The sequence below is a fragment of the Macaca thibetana genome, chromosome 1, assembly GCF_024542745.1.
Source record: "Macaca thibetana thibetana isolate TM-01 chromosome 1, ASM2454274v1, whole genome shotgun sequence".
NCBI lineage: Eukaryota > Metazoa > Chordata > Mammalia > Primates > Cercopithecidae > Macaca > Macaca thibetana.
Genome location: NC_065578.1, coordinates 159,887,009 through 159,901,549, shown reverse-complemented (window position 1 = coordinate 159,901,549; position 14,541 = coordinate 159,887,009). Strand labels below are relative to the sequence as shown.

General features: G+C 42.9%; 1 protein-coding gene across 1 annotated transcript in view; it reads right to left on the bottom strand.

Moving 5' to 3' along the window:
- The window catches only part of CHI3L1 (chitinase 3 like 1), a 56,824-nt gene extending 51,677 nt beyond the window's left edge, over positions 1-5,147 (bottom strand). Inside the window, exon 1 of the mRNA XM_050764100.1 lies at positions 5,138-5,147. The gene's annotated coding sequence lies outside the window, so the exon portion shown is untranslated. The remainder of the gene's footprint in view (positions 1-5,137) is intronic.
- Between the last annotated feature and the right edge of the window lie 9,394 nt (positions 5,148-14,541).

Sequence of the window (14,541 nt, the reverse complement as noted above, 5' to 3'; positions counted from 1 at the left end):
ATCACTCCAGTCTCTGCCTGCCTCCATTTTACATGCCCTCCCTCTCTGTGTCTCTGTATGTCTCCTCCTTTCTGTCTCTCAGAAGGACATTCTAATCCAAGATGATCTCATCTTGAGATCTTTACCTTCATTACATTTGCAAAGATCCCTATTCCAAACACAGTCACGTTCTGAGATTCCAAGTGATGTTATCCTTTGCGGAGCTGGGTGGTGGGGGGCGGGGAGGCGGTCACCATTCAATTCACTACAGGACCCAAGTGGGGACATATTTCTGTAATGTCTGCAGACAATGTCTGGTGCATGCATGAACTCCAGGGTCCCTGAGAAAGCTCTGCAGTTTCTAGGGGATCCCGTCTTTGGCCCATGTGCTTAACATGAATGGCCTGGATGGCCATGTGGGAATACTGCGTGTGGCAGGCTCTGTAGTCAGGTTCCTGGGTTTGAATTCCACCTCTGCCATTTACTATCTGTGTAAACTCAAATGAGTTCCTTAATTTCCCTGAACTCCAGTTTCTTCATCTGTAAAGGGGAATCCTCAGAGGACTGTTGAGAACGCACTCCATGGTGGCTGCCATTATTCCTAGTTCTGCCAAGTGCTGCCAGTTCTGCCTGGCCTGGGGGTGTCAGAGGGCTCCAGTAACCTCTTTGAGGCCCCTGAGAGGGTTGGACCTCAGCACTCAGATAGACCAGCCCTGAGTCCTCCCTTTCCCTGCTGCAGTCATGGCTTCTGTTTCCTTTGTGTTCAGCCCTTTCTCTCAGGAATCCTGCAAAGGAGCCTGTTCAGGGTCACCTGAAATGTGCAGAGTTGCCTGAGCTCCTTGGTGGTGGGGGAGTGAGAGTGGGATGCAGGAGTGAGGACTGGGAGGCCCTGCGCCTCGGGGAGGAGAGGCCTCTCTGGAGAGTTAGGGGCCTCCTTATCTCACCCCCACCTCCATATACACAACTGACCTGTCCACTTGGTGCATTTCTCACTGTGCCTCATGTCCCCAGGAGGACCTGCACTGCAGTGCCCAGGTTCTGAGTTTTTCCAAACACTGTCCCATTCCCCATCGTCTTTAGGTTTTCTAGAAAAACAGATCAAAAATAATAATAGAGTTTGGTAATATGGCTGGATTTAAGGTAAACATACAAAATGAATAGCTTTTCTCTATATTAGCAATAACCAATTAGAAATAGAAGTGAAGGAAATGTCTGATTCACAGAAGTGTCAAAATCTATAAAATATTTATAAATAAATTTAATAACAATAATAAGTTTAATAGTAGAATCTGTAAAACTTTACCCATGGGATATAAATTTGCAATAGGATCTGAACATGTTCTTGCACGGGAAAACAATATCATAACAAATGTCAATTTTATCAACTAAAAATAAAAATAAAAAACCAGTAATGATGGTGACACACTATACAAAACTTATTATAATTCCATTGGGACTAAAATAGCATGGAATTGCCACCACAACTGACAAACAGAGGTAGGTCTGAGCATATATGGAGAGGGCATATGCAATGAAGGTAGCAGTTCAAATGAATAAGAAAAAGACTTTTTATAAATGCCAATGACTTAATTGTCTACCAATCTGGAAAGAATCAAAGTTGGGTCCCTCACACCATATACAGCACAAATGACACATGGTAAATGAAGCAGGGCACAGGGAGCAGAGGAGCTCAGGGAGAAACACCAGCCAGGGCGGGGTGGGAAAGGCAGCGGAGTGATGCTTGAACAGAGCTTTGAGAACAAGCAGGTTGCCGGACAAAGAGAGAAAGGGAAGGAAGTTATAACAAACACACCAGATGCTCACTGATGGAGCCTCTCAGTGAGGAAACTGCCCACGATACATGTAGGGACAGTGGGACATCATTAAAAGCTCTGTGTCCTGTTGGTTGAGAGCCACTGGTTGAGGTAGGCAGGTGGGGGTGATCTCTGCTGAGAGGCTCTGGGTAAAAGGGCACTAGACATGGCTGGAGGGAGAGGAGAGGGGTACAATGCCTTGCCAGCCTGGATTTATTTCACAGTATGTCTCAGGCTAGGTAGGGCACATCCTGGGCCCACCTGATGGCCAGACCTGAACTGCAAGATTTCAAGGAATAAGTCCCTGCTGGGAGGCTGAGACCAGAAGGCAGGCCCATGTCCACCAAAGCTGGGGAGGAGCTGTCCCCAGTGACTGACCCAGAGTGCCCACCTAAGTAGGCAGGTCCCAGCCACCAGTACAGATTGCCCATGTGTAGAACTGAGAGGTCTCTGATGCCTTCAGCAAACTTCAATTAACAGCCCACCATGCCTTTGCTCCTGAATCATGTCCCTCCTGGGGCTGCCCTCCCTGGCCCTCAAGTCCTACAGAGATCACTCTGAGTTAAGCCTTGCCTCTTCCCCAGTCAGTGTTGTTCATACTACCTTCTGCTATCTTGGAACAACTCCTTAAATCCAGAATAAGAAAACCCTGGCTTGGAGACAGACAGAACTGAGTGTACCTCAATGGATATCCCCAATAAATTACTTTCATAAGCTTTATACCCTCCTTTCCAGCCCCATTGGCTTCTCCCACCCCTCTCTCAGCCACTGCCAAACCCTAAACCAAGTAAAACCAGTGTGCTTGATATAAAATGAGGCTTCAAAGCAAGTCCCCATCCCACCCTACTGCAGAGCAGATGCCTGTATAGAAATTCGAAAGCCTCTGCTGATTTGCATCCAACCTGGCTGGCTGAGCTGAGGCTAGTCACAGTTTCTCCAAGCCTCAGTTTTCTCATCTGTAAAATGGGGATAATACTACCTATCTTATTTGGTAATGATGTGGATCGAATAGATAATGTGTGAGAGGGCTTTGTAGGTGGGAGGACAGCAGCCGGATCTTATGGGACTGCATCTTGATGGTTGGTATCACACCGTTCTCTCTTGCTTCATGTGAGCATCTCATCTCTGTAGCTGGACTGTCCACAGCCAGGCAGAGCAGGGCCTCTCCCCACACCTCTCTATGTGTCCCTCAGTGCCAAGCACACAGAGAGCCTTCAATTAATGTTTATTAACTGCTCCTTCCCACATCTCACCCCGTTCTTCCCCTTAGCAGTAAAAGGCATCACCACATACCTGCGTCCCCAAGTCACCTAGGAAGTGTCCTTGATCCTTCCCTTTCCTCACCCTCAATGATCAGGACCTACTAGACATCCTGCCTCCTGCTCCATCTCCTTCACCTCCTAACCACCGTCAACTCCCACTTGTCCCCAGAAGAGCCTCCTACCTGCCTTCCTTCCTAATTCTCTTGCCTCTGCAATCCATTCTCCTCATAGCAGCCAGAGTACACTTTGAGAAACTTAAATCAGATCCTGTTGCTTTCCTGCTAAGACCTTGCAATGGCTCCAACTTAGAATAAAATAGTAACTCCTTAACTCTATCTCTTGAACACTCCAAGTCTGTTCTTTCATTAGGACCTTTGCACCTGCCATTGCCTCTGCCCACAATGTTGCTGTCTGTGGTCTTCACATGGCTGGCTCCTTCTCCTCATTCACGCTTTTCCTGACCACTCATAGAAAGTAGCACCCTCCCCTCAAGTCACTCTCTGTTCTGTCCTGATGATTTATTTTTTCCTAAGTACTTTCATGAGCTGAATTAATTAATAATTCATTCATTCATTCATTCATTCATTCATTTATTCATTTGTGTGTAGTGTCTGTTTCCTACTACTAGAATGTAAGCTTCATGAGAGGATGGACTTTTCTTGTTTAGTCCTCTTTGTCTAGTACACAGAATATTTCCCAACACATAGTAGGTGCTTAATCCATATCTATTGAATTAATTAATTAATTAATGTGACCTCTCTGCATGATCTGGCCCTCTATGATATTGTGATATAAGAAATGTATATTTGGTCTTTGCCCCCAATTTCTGGCACAGAACTCCTAAAACCCTTAAAATTTCTTGAGAAATAGGGGTTCTGGCTGCATCTCTTATTCTAATGTTTAGCCTTTGACCCTAGTTTTGACACAGAACTCCTAAGCCCTTGGAACTTCCTGGGTACTAGGAGCATCTTTTGTTCCAATGAGGTGCCTCTTTGTGGGCATCTGGAGGGGTGTTGGTCACCAGAAAGACCAAGCCATGATGAGAAACTTGGAACCTTCATCTCCACCCCCCATCCTCTGGGAAGGGGAGTGGGGCTGAAGACCAAGTTAATAATTAATCATGCTTATGTGGGGAAGCCTGCATAAAGATCCATTAACTAGGCTGGGTGCAGTGTCTTATGCCTGTAATCCCAGCACTTTGGGATGCCGAGGCAGGAGGATTGCTTGAGCTCAGGAGTTTGAGACCAACCTGAACAACATAGGGAGACCCCCTTTCTACAGACAAACAAACAAACAAAATCCATGACCTATGGGGTTTAAAGAGCTTCCAGGCTACTGAACACATGGAGAGAGCAGAGCAGCTCCAAGCCCTTTCCATCTTCCTTGGACTATGCATCTCTTCCATCTGGCTGCTCCTTTGTATCCTTTGTAATATCCTTTAAATCAATGGGCCAATGTAAGTAAGTGTTTCCCTGAGTTCTGTGAGCTGCTGTAGCAGAGGAAGAGCAGAGGAAGAGTGTCATGGGAACCCGTTTTAAGCTGCTTGATCGAAGTGCAGGTCACCACCCAGGACTTGTGATTGGCATCTGAAGTGGGGGCAACCTTGTGGGACTGAACCCTCAGCCTGTAGATCTGACTCTAACTCCAGATGGATAGTGTCAGAATGGAATTAAATTATAGGATACCCTGTTGGTGTCTGCTGGAGAGTTGTTTGGGTGTGGAGAGAAATCCCCACACCTCTGGTCTCAGAAATGAAGTAGGGGGAGTGAGTGTGAGAATAGTAGGAGAATATAGTCAGTTTGTGTGTTTTTCCATTAGGCCACCCGCCTACCTCTCAGCCTTGTGCTGGTCACTCCACCCTGAGCACCCTGGTTCTGTTTCATGAACATGAGTGTGTCAAGCCCTTTCCAATCTCAGGGTCTTGGCACAGCACCCTTTGCCTAGGATGTGTTCTCTTTCTCCTTCTCATCTTCTGGGGCTTGTCTCTGCTGTCGCCTCCACAAGAGGCTTCCCTATGTCTGCATATTTCTCCATGGCAGGGCAGTCCTGCTACTCCCTCCTGAAAAGGTGTTTCTTTTTCCGCCCCAGACCTTATCCTAATTTGCAATTATATATTTATTTTGCGAGCTTACGTATTTAATGTCTGTAACTCTCTCTAGACTGGAAGCCCCAAGAGCAGGGACTGTGTCTCTTTGTCCACTGCTGTGCATCAACAATCAGTTGCCTGTATAAAGAACTGACCTCAATAGACATCTGTTGAATGAGTTGATTATTGAATACTATTTCTTCAACATCCCTTGTAACTCAATGTCAAGTGCTTAGTAAGAAGCTGGTTGATGTGAGAAGTGCAAACCACCCCTTAAGACCTCTTAATGTACTAGCAGAAGCTATGCTCCCCACATTGCAATGGAAGAAAGAGAAGCCAGAGAATTTGCAAACCTTCTAGAGCTAAAGTGGAGGCTTTCAGGTTCTTCCCTTTCCATTTGGTTATCTTGGGACAGGCCTGGCTCCCAGGCAGAGGTGGAGCTAGTGGCTGCTGGCTGGTGTGGGCTTCAGTCATGCTGAAACTCATATCCTGGAGTCAGGGCACTCTCTGGGGACAGAGAGCACCTTGAATCCTCTCTGGCCATGTGGGTTCTGGCCTTGCGTGTCTAAATGTCAGCCTGTTTCCAGTGAACCATATCCCAGTGGTAGCTGTTTCTTTCACTATTAACAGGTTTGAGCCTGAAGCAGTTGGCATGTAATAGGCAGTAGAACTAGAAGGGAAGGGTCAGGCCTAGGTGGTGAACGTGGGCCAGGACTGGAAGTACAACCCATTCAGACCCCCACATCACTTCCTGACCTGCTGTCTTCAGATACCTGACATTCTGCATGAACTCCTTCCCTCCTCCTCCCCTCCTTCTCTCTTTCTCACGCCCTTCCTTTCTGTCCCTCTCTTTTTTTCTCCTTTCTTTATTTCTACACATAATCACTGTTGTACAATAATAATGTCCCATTGCAGCATTTCTTAAAATAGCATAAACCTAAAACTGTCTTAAGTATTACCAACTGGAGCCTGAAATTCCATACTTCATTGAAATGAAACAAAAATGTCCTCAATATATTGTTAAAGGAAAAAAGCAAGATGTGCCCATTTCATGTGGTAGATTGACCACAGGTATTTAACTCCGCTCTCTCCTGAAATCCCTTGAAATCGCAGGTAAAGGAATAAAGTGGTGTAAATCCACTAGGACAAAGCAAATAGAAGAGGAAACTAAAATTAGTAAGAGATGCCAGCAAACGTTTGGAAGGTGAAAACAGAATGAACAGGTGAAACTGGCTTCACAGACCCGAAAAAGCTGAAACCTTGGTCTTTCATGTGTGGCCTCTTTCCTCAAATGTCTGGTGATCAGGCTGCATGCAGGTGGGGAAGCCCACAGGAAAAAAGAGAACTCAGGCCAAAGGACCCTGAAAAGGTGCAGGAGTCAGCAGATAGCTGGCAAGTGGGCTAAAGCTGACAAGAGTAAGTGACGGCGACCTGTTGGACCCCTGGATCTTCTTTATCCCAATTAAATACGGGGATGGTCCAGAGGGACTGAAGACTCAGTAATACCTGGATCAGCAGAGGATGGTGTGGGGGCTGTGGTGGGTAGGGAGGGTGCTAGACTGAAGACTGAGAGAAATGACTGAGGAATTAAATGGAAGTCTGCACATGGGATGCTCAGAACTTCCAGCCTTTCCCCCCACTAGGCTCCCAGAGTCCCAGGCAGAGGACTGAAAAATTCCTCTCAAGGAAAGCTGGCCAGCCTAAGAGAAAAGTTACCAAAGCTCAGACTACCAAATTCAAATGACATTTGAGGGCCCCCAGCACAACAGCTGGGTTCTTCTCCATCACCTCAAGGTGGGGCCCTTGGATAAGAAGCCCACCAAGCCTCTAGAGCTTCCAGTGGGCTTTTATTTTTTATTTTTTTTTTGAGACGGAGTCTCGCTCTGTCGCCCAGGCTGGAGTGCAGTGGCCGGATCTCAGCTCACTGCAAGCTCCGCCTCCCGGGTTTACGCCATTCTCCTGCCTCAGTCTCCTGAGTAGCTGGGACTACAGGTGCCCGCCATCTCGCCCGGCTAGTTTTTTGTCTGTTTTAGTAGAGACGGGGTTTCACCCGGTTAGCTAGGATGGTCTCGATCTCCTGACCTTGTGATCCGCCCGTCTCTGCCTCCCAAAGTGCTGGGATTACAGGAGTGAGCCACCTCGCCCAGCCTTCCAGTGGGCTTTTATTGACTCACATGGAAGAAAAAGCCTGGTCACCAGACATTCAAGGAAAGAGTCCCCACATGAAAGACCAAAATAAACAAAGAAGGAACTCAGAGAAATCAGAGTAGGCAGCTGCCAGGGATTCTGACTTTCTAACCTCAAACGACTGTATTCTGCTCATTAACAATGCATTACTTTTATTCTTAAAAATTACTTTATGCTAATCAATGGGCATAAAGTTTCAGTCAAGCAAGATGAATAAGCTCTAGAGATCTGCTGGACCACACTGTCCCTACAGTCAGCTGTATTGCATTGTATACTTCAAAATTTAACAGGGTAGATCTCGTGTTAAGTGTTTACCACAAGTAAATAAAAAATTTTAATGTGCCTATTCATTGCACACTTTCTAGGTAACAGGTGCTTGCCAGGCACTGGGGACCCTGAGATGAATTCACAGTCCCTGTCCCGGTGGAGTTTACAGCCTGCAGGGTTAAGCATTGCTTTTGGCTGGAGTGATTGCTCAAAAGCAAATGCCCTGAGCGGTGTAACCCCCTGAGTCACTCACACCTCAGCTTCTTTTCACTGGGAGGAAGAATTTTTGGTCTCCACCATGGGCCCTGCAGTTTTGCTTATCTTCCCCCAAACTTTTTGAAGTTGAGACTCCCCATCACTCAAGGTTTTAAACATGCTAAGGTAAGGGGCTTTAGCTTGGGGCCTTGGGCCAGGGTCTGCTGGTCCCTGAGAGGTGGGTTCTACCTGGCCTCTGGGGACCCAGGCAGGGAAGGCTGGTCTAAGAAAAGACCCTTGTAGGGGCATCTTGGCCCTAGGTTTTCTCAACTCCCACTCAGGGACTGTGCCCAGGGTTCTATTTCTGGGCTTCCACCCACTCCCTGCCTGCTGACTGAGTGACTCTAAGTAATCTGTTTCCTCTCCCATGGGTTCCCCAAGATCATCATGGGATGTGTTATCACAAGGTCTGACCAGGGCTGGGCTGGGCTGGTCCTGGCAGGACACACTACACATTGTGTCCTTGTGTACTTGTTTATAGTTCTCTCTCTAATAGCTAGGTATTTAAGGGTTCCCCTTTTAAAAATTAGCATTGTCAAAGCTTTGTCTGTTTCATTCATCTTTTAAAGAAAAAAGATCATATATTTACTAACCGATTCTATAACTTTTAATAAACTGGCAGAAATACTTAAATGGTGATAGTGATGAATTGCTGGAGGCTGAGGGTGGACTAGCTTGAGAGTTGAAACTCCTGGGTGCCCAGTCTAAAAGAGAGAGACACAGTTTTGTGGATTTTACCTCTAGAAGTCCACCAGGTTCTCATGTTGAAGACTGGAAAAAACTATCCTCATGTTACCTGCAAGGGGGAGGGGGAAAGTAGTATTTTAAAATATTCCTAGAGCATTTTGTATAACAAAGGCTTGCCCTCCAAGGGAAATTAAAATTACTTTACCAGAGCCTTATCTTACCTGGGGAAAAATCCACTAGCCCTCTGTAGCCATCCTGTATCATGTAAGGATAGAAAATACACAGGCTAAGAAATTATTTTGAAAGTCATGGCCCAGGAACTCGGGTCCAGTAAAATACTGAGATTTAGTCATAAGATCATAGAACTCTCGACCGGGCGCGGTGGCTCACGCCTGTAATCCCAGCACTTTGGGAGGCTGAGGCAGGTGGATCATGCGGTGAGGAGTTCAAGACCAGCCTGTCCAACATGGTGAAACCCTCTCTCTACTAAAAACACAAAATTAGCCAGGCATGGTGGTGCACACCTGTAATCCCAACTACTCAGGGGGCTGAGGCAGGAGAATCACTTGAATCTGGGAGGCAGAGGTTGCAGTGAGCCAAGATCGTGCTATTGCTCTCCAGACTGGGCAACAGAGCGAGACTCTGTCTCAAAAAAAAAAAAATTTATAGAACTCTTGCCCTCTCCAACAACTTATCACTACATCAACAAGGCTCCAGCATAATAACCAGATAAAAATTCAGAAAGTTGCAAGACATTGACTTTATTTTTTAAAGAAATACTAAACAACGTAGAACCAGTTTACAGAAAATTAAGCTGGAAGTGTCGCTTCTCAGCCTTATCTTCCTTTACCTCCCTGTATCATCTGCACTATTAGCCACTCTTGTCTCAGCAGAAGGTCTTCCCTTGTCTTTCATGACTTCATATTCTCACCCTGGCTGTTTCTCCTCAGGTATCACTTTAGGCTGCTTTTCTTTTTAGAGTCTCTTTTTTTTTCTTCAACTTTTATTTTAAGCTCAGGGGTACATGTGCAGGATGTGCAGGTTTGTTACATGCTGTAAACGTGTGCCATGGTGGTTTGCTGCACAGATCATCCCATCACCTAGGTATTAAGTCCAATATCCATTAGTTATTCTTCCTGATGCTCCTCCTTCTCCCAGTCCCCCACCCCCAGCAGACCCCAGTGTGTGTTGTCCCCTACCCCATGTGTCCATGTGTTCTCATAATTCAGCTCCCACCTATAGGTAAGAACCTGTGGTGTTTGGTTTTCTGTTCCTGTATTAGTTTGCTGAGAATAATGGCTTCCAACTCCACCCATGTCTCTGCAAAGGACATTATCTTATTCCTTCCAATGGTTACATAGTATTCCATAGTGTATAGGTACCATATTTTCTTTATCCAGTCTATAATTGACAGGCATTTAAGTTGATTCCATGTCTTTGCTATTGTGAATAGTGCTGCAATGAACATACGTCTGCATGTATAATAGAATGATTTATATTCTTTTGGGTATATACCCAGTAATGAGATTGCTGAGTCAAATGATATTTCTGCTTCTAGGTCTTTGAGGAATCGCCACACTGCCTTCCAGAATGATTGAACTAATTTACACTCCCACCAACAGTGTAAAAGCCCTCCTTTTTCTCTGCAACCTCGTCACCATCTGTTTTTTGACTTTTTAGTAATAACCATCCTGACTGGTGTGAGATAGTATCTCATTGTGGTTCTGATTTCCATTTCTCTAATGATCAGTGATGTTGAACTTTTTTTCATATGTTTGGTTGACTCCATGTATGTGTTCTTTTGAGAAGTGCCTGATCATGTCCTTTGCCCACTTTTTAATGGGGTTGTTTTTTTTTTCTTGTAAATTTGTGTAAGTTCCTTGTAGATTCTGGCCATTAGACTTTTGTCAGATAGATAGAATGCAAAAATCTTCTCCCATTCTGTAGGTTGTTCACTCTGATGATAGTTTCTTTTGCTGTGCAGAAGCTCTTTAGTAAGACATAAACCCTATTTTAAGAAGGAATTCAAAGGGAAAATCAAAGATAACAGGGGAGGATAAAAACAGTTAACCAAACCAGAAAACTGGAGGAAACAGGAGCCTCTGGCACTTACAGCTTAGGAAACTAGGGAAAGAAGAGCAATATAATCCTAAAGCAAGCAGAAAAATAAATAAAAATTAGGGCAGAAACCGATGCAACTGAAAAGAGGAAATCAATGAAATCCCAAGCTAGTTCTTAGAAAAGACCAATAAAATTGATAAACCTCTAGCCAGGCTAATCAAGAGAACCTAGATTACCAATATCAGAAATGAAAAACAGATAATCACCACTGATTCCATGGACATTAAAAGAATGATGAAGGAATATTATGAACAACTCTATGCCCATACATTTGATAATTTAGATTGAGTCAATTCCTTGAATGATACAAACTAAAACTCACACAAAGAAAAATAGATAATCTAAATAGGCCTATGTGTATTAAAGTAATTGAATCAGTAATTATTAATAATAACATCCAAAAAAGAAAGCTCTGGGGCTGGATGGGTTCACTGGTGAATTCTAACAAATGTTTAAAGATGAAATTATGCTAATTCTCTAAAATCTCTTCCAGAAAATAGAAACAGGGTAAACACTTCCTAACTTACTCCATGAGGTTTGCATCACCCTAATAACAAAACCAGATAAAGTCATTAGAAGAAGTAAAATTATAGGCCAATATTTCTCATGAACATAGACATAAAAATCTCCTAAAAAATTAGTAAGAATGTATAAAATATTATAAACCACAATCAAGTGGGATTTATCCTAGGTATGCAAGGCTGGCTCAACATTTGAAAATCAATTAATGTAATCCACCACATCAATAGGTAAAATAAAGACTAAAAATCATATGATCATATAGACAGATGCAGAAAAAGCATTTGACAAAATCTAATACCCATTCATGACAAAAACTATCAGCAAAGCACAAATGAAGAGGCATTTATTCAATTTCATTTAAAAGTATGCAAAAAATCTACAGTTAACATATTTAATTGTGAGAAACTAGATATTTTCTCCCTACCAAGGGGGAACAAATTGGGAACAAGCCAAGCATGTCCTCTCTCACCATTCCTATTCAGCATTGTACTGGAAGCTCTAGCTAATGCAACAAGAAAAGAAAAAGTATAAAGATTGGAGAGAAATAACTAAAACTGTTTTTGTTCAAAGATGACATGATTTTTCTGTGAAAACATTCCCCAGAATCAAAAACAACAACAACAAACTCTTGGAACTAATAAACAATTATAGAAAAGTTGAAGGATTCAAGATTAATATACAAACCTCAATTGTTTTTCTGTATACCAGCAATGAACAACAGGAATTTGAAATTAAAAACACAATACCATTTTACATTAATATCAGAGAGAGAGAGAAGAAGAAGAAGAAGGAAAGGAAGAAGAAGAAAGAAAAAGGATAGGGAGAAGAAGAGGTAGAAGGAGAAGAAGAAGGGGAGGAAGGATGGAAGAGAAATACTTAAATATAAATCTACTAAAATATATACTATGTCTATATGAGGAAAATTACAAAACTCTGATAAAAATAAATCAAAACAGGTTTAAGCAAACGCAGAGACATTCCATGTTAATGGGTAGGTATAATCAATATTGTTAAGATGCCAATTCCTATCAGTTTGACCTATCAGTTCAACACAATCCCCACCAAAATCCCAGAAAGTTATCTCATGGATATTGACAAACTGATTTCAAAGTTTATAGGGAAAGACAAGAGGCCAGTATCGAAGAAGAAGAAAGTCAGAAGACTCACAATACATGACACTTATTTGGAAGATATAGTAATCAAGACAGGGTGGTATTAATAAAAGAATAGTTGAATAGATTAATGTCTCAGAATAGAGAGCCCAGAAAGAAACCCATGCAAATATAGTCAACTGATCTTTGACAAAGGAGCAAAGGCAATTTGAGGGAGAAAGGATAGGCTTTCGAAAAAAAATGGGACCAAAACAATTGGACACTGTGTTGGGCATCCTCACAACTATTCTCAGGTTCAGTGATTCACTAGGAGATCTCAAAACACTCAGAAAAAGTGTTACAGTCATGGTTATTACATGACTCCAATTTATTACAGAGAAAGGATACGGATTAACATGGGTAAAGGATAAGAACACACAGGTCAGAGTCCTGAGGAGACCAAGATTACGCTTCCAGTGGTCCTCTCCCAGTGGAGTTGGTCGGGCAATATTTCTTTCTCCCAGTAATAACATGTGACAAGATGTTGGAGGTATGGTCAACAAGGGAAGCTCACCTGAGCCTTGGTATCAGTCACATAGACAAGGAATATCCATGTGACTGACATTAGGGACTCAGTCTCTAGCCCCTCCAGAGGTCAAATTGATACAGCATTGCACAAGACTTTCACATAAATCACATTGTTAGCATAAGCTATCTGGCATGGCCCAAGGCCTCAGGTATGCAAAGACAGGCAGGATATTCCAATGGTTTAGAGGTTAACCGTCAGAAGCAGGTCAGGAGCCGGTGTCTTCTTGGCAATGTGCAGCCTGCTTAGTTAACCTTTTGCTGCACAGACATCTATATGCCAAGAAAAAAAAAAATCTAGACACAGACCTAGCACATTTATAAAATTTAGCTCAATATGAATAATAAGTCTAAATGTCACACACAAAACTATAAAACTTATAGAAGATAAGAGAGGAGAAAATCTAGGTGACCTTGGCTTTGGAGATGAGTTTTTAGATACAACATCAAAAGCACAATACATGGAAGAAAAAGATGGTACGTTGGAATTTACTAAAATTGAAAACTTCTGCTTTGTGAAAGACACTGTTAAGAGAATAAAAAGACAAGCCACAGATTGGGAGAAAATATTTGTAAAACACATATCTAAAAAAGGATTTGTGTTCAAAATAAAAAAAAAAAACCTCTTAAATGTACAATTAAAAAAACCCATTAAAAATGGGAAAAATATTTAAACAAACACCTCACCAAGGGAGATATACGGATGACAAATAAATATACGAAAATATATTTAACATCCTATTGATACAGCACAGGCAAGCCCCCAAATTGGGGGTTATCTAGGGAGGGTTCTTGGCTTTGCCTAGGAAAGAATTTAAGGGCAAGCAGGTGGTGTTAAACAGCAACTTTTATTGAAGCAGCAGGGTACAGCAGCAGCAGAGGTACTGCTCCTTGTGGACTGGGGCTATCCCATAGACAGTGTGCCCAGAATAGCAGCTCAGAGGCAGGGCTGCACTCATATTTATACCCACTTTTAATTACATGCAAATTAAGGAGAGGTTATGCAGAAATTTCTAGAAAAAATGTGGCAACTTCTGGGTTTTCAGGGCCATTGCCATGTCATTAAGGAATTACAGATTAAAACAATAATGCATACCTGTTAGAATGGCTCAAGAAACAAGCAAACTGGACAATACCAAATGCTGACGAGGATGTGGAGCAACAAGAATTCTTATTCATTGCTGGTGAAAATGTAAAATGGTACAGTCACTTTGGAAGAGAGTTGGGCAGTTTTTTACAAAGCTAGTGTTAACGTATGATCTAGTAATCATGCTCCTGGGTATTTGCCCAATGGAGTTAAAAACATGTATACACAGAAACCTGCACACTAATGTTTATAACAGCTTTATTCACAGTTGGCAAAAACTGGAAGCAATCAAGATGTCTCCAATAGGTGAATGGATAAACAAACTGTGGTACATTCATACAATGGAACATTATTCAGCAATAAAAAAGAAACGTGCTGTCAAGCTACAAAAAGACATGAAGGAAGCTTAAGTGCATATTCCTAAGTGAAAGAAGCCAGTTTGAAAAGGCTAAATACTGTATGAACTCAACTCTATCACAATCTGAAAAAGGCAAAACTGCAAGACAGTAAAAAGATCAGTGGCCTGGGTGCAGTGCCTCCTGCCTGTAATTCCAGAACTTTAGGAGGCCAAGGCCGGCAGATGGCTTTGAACTGAAGA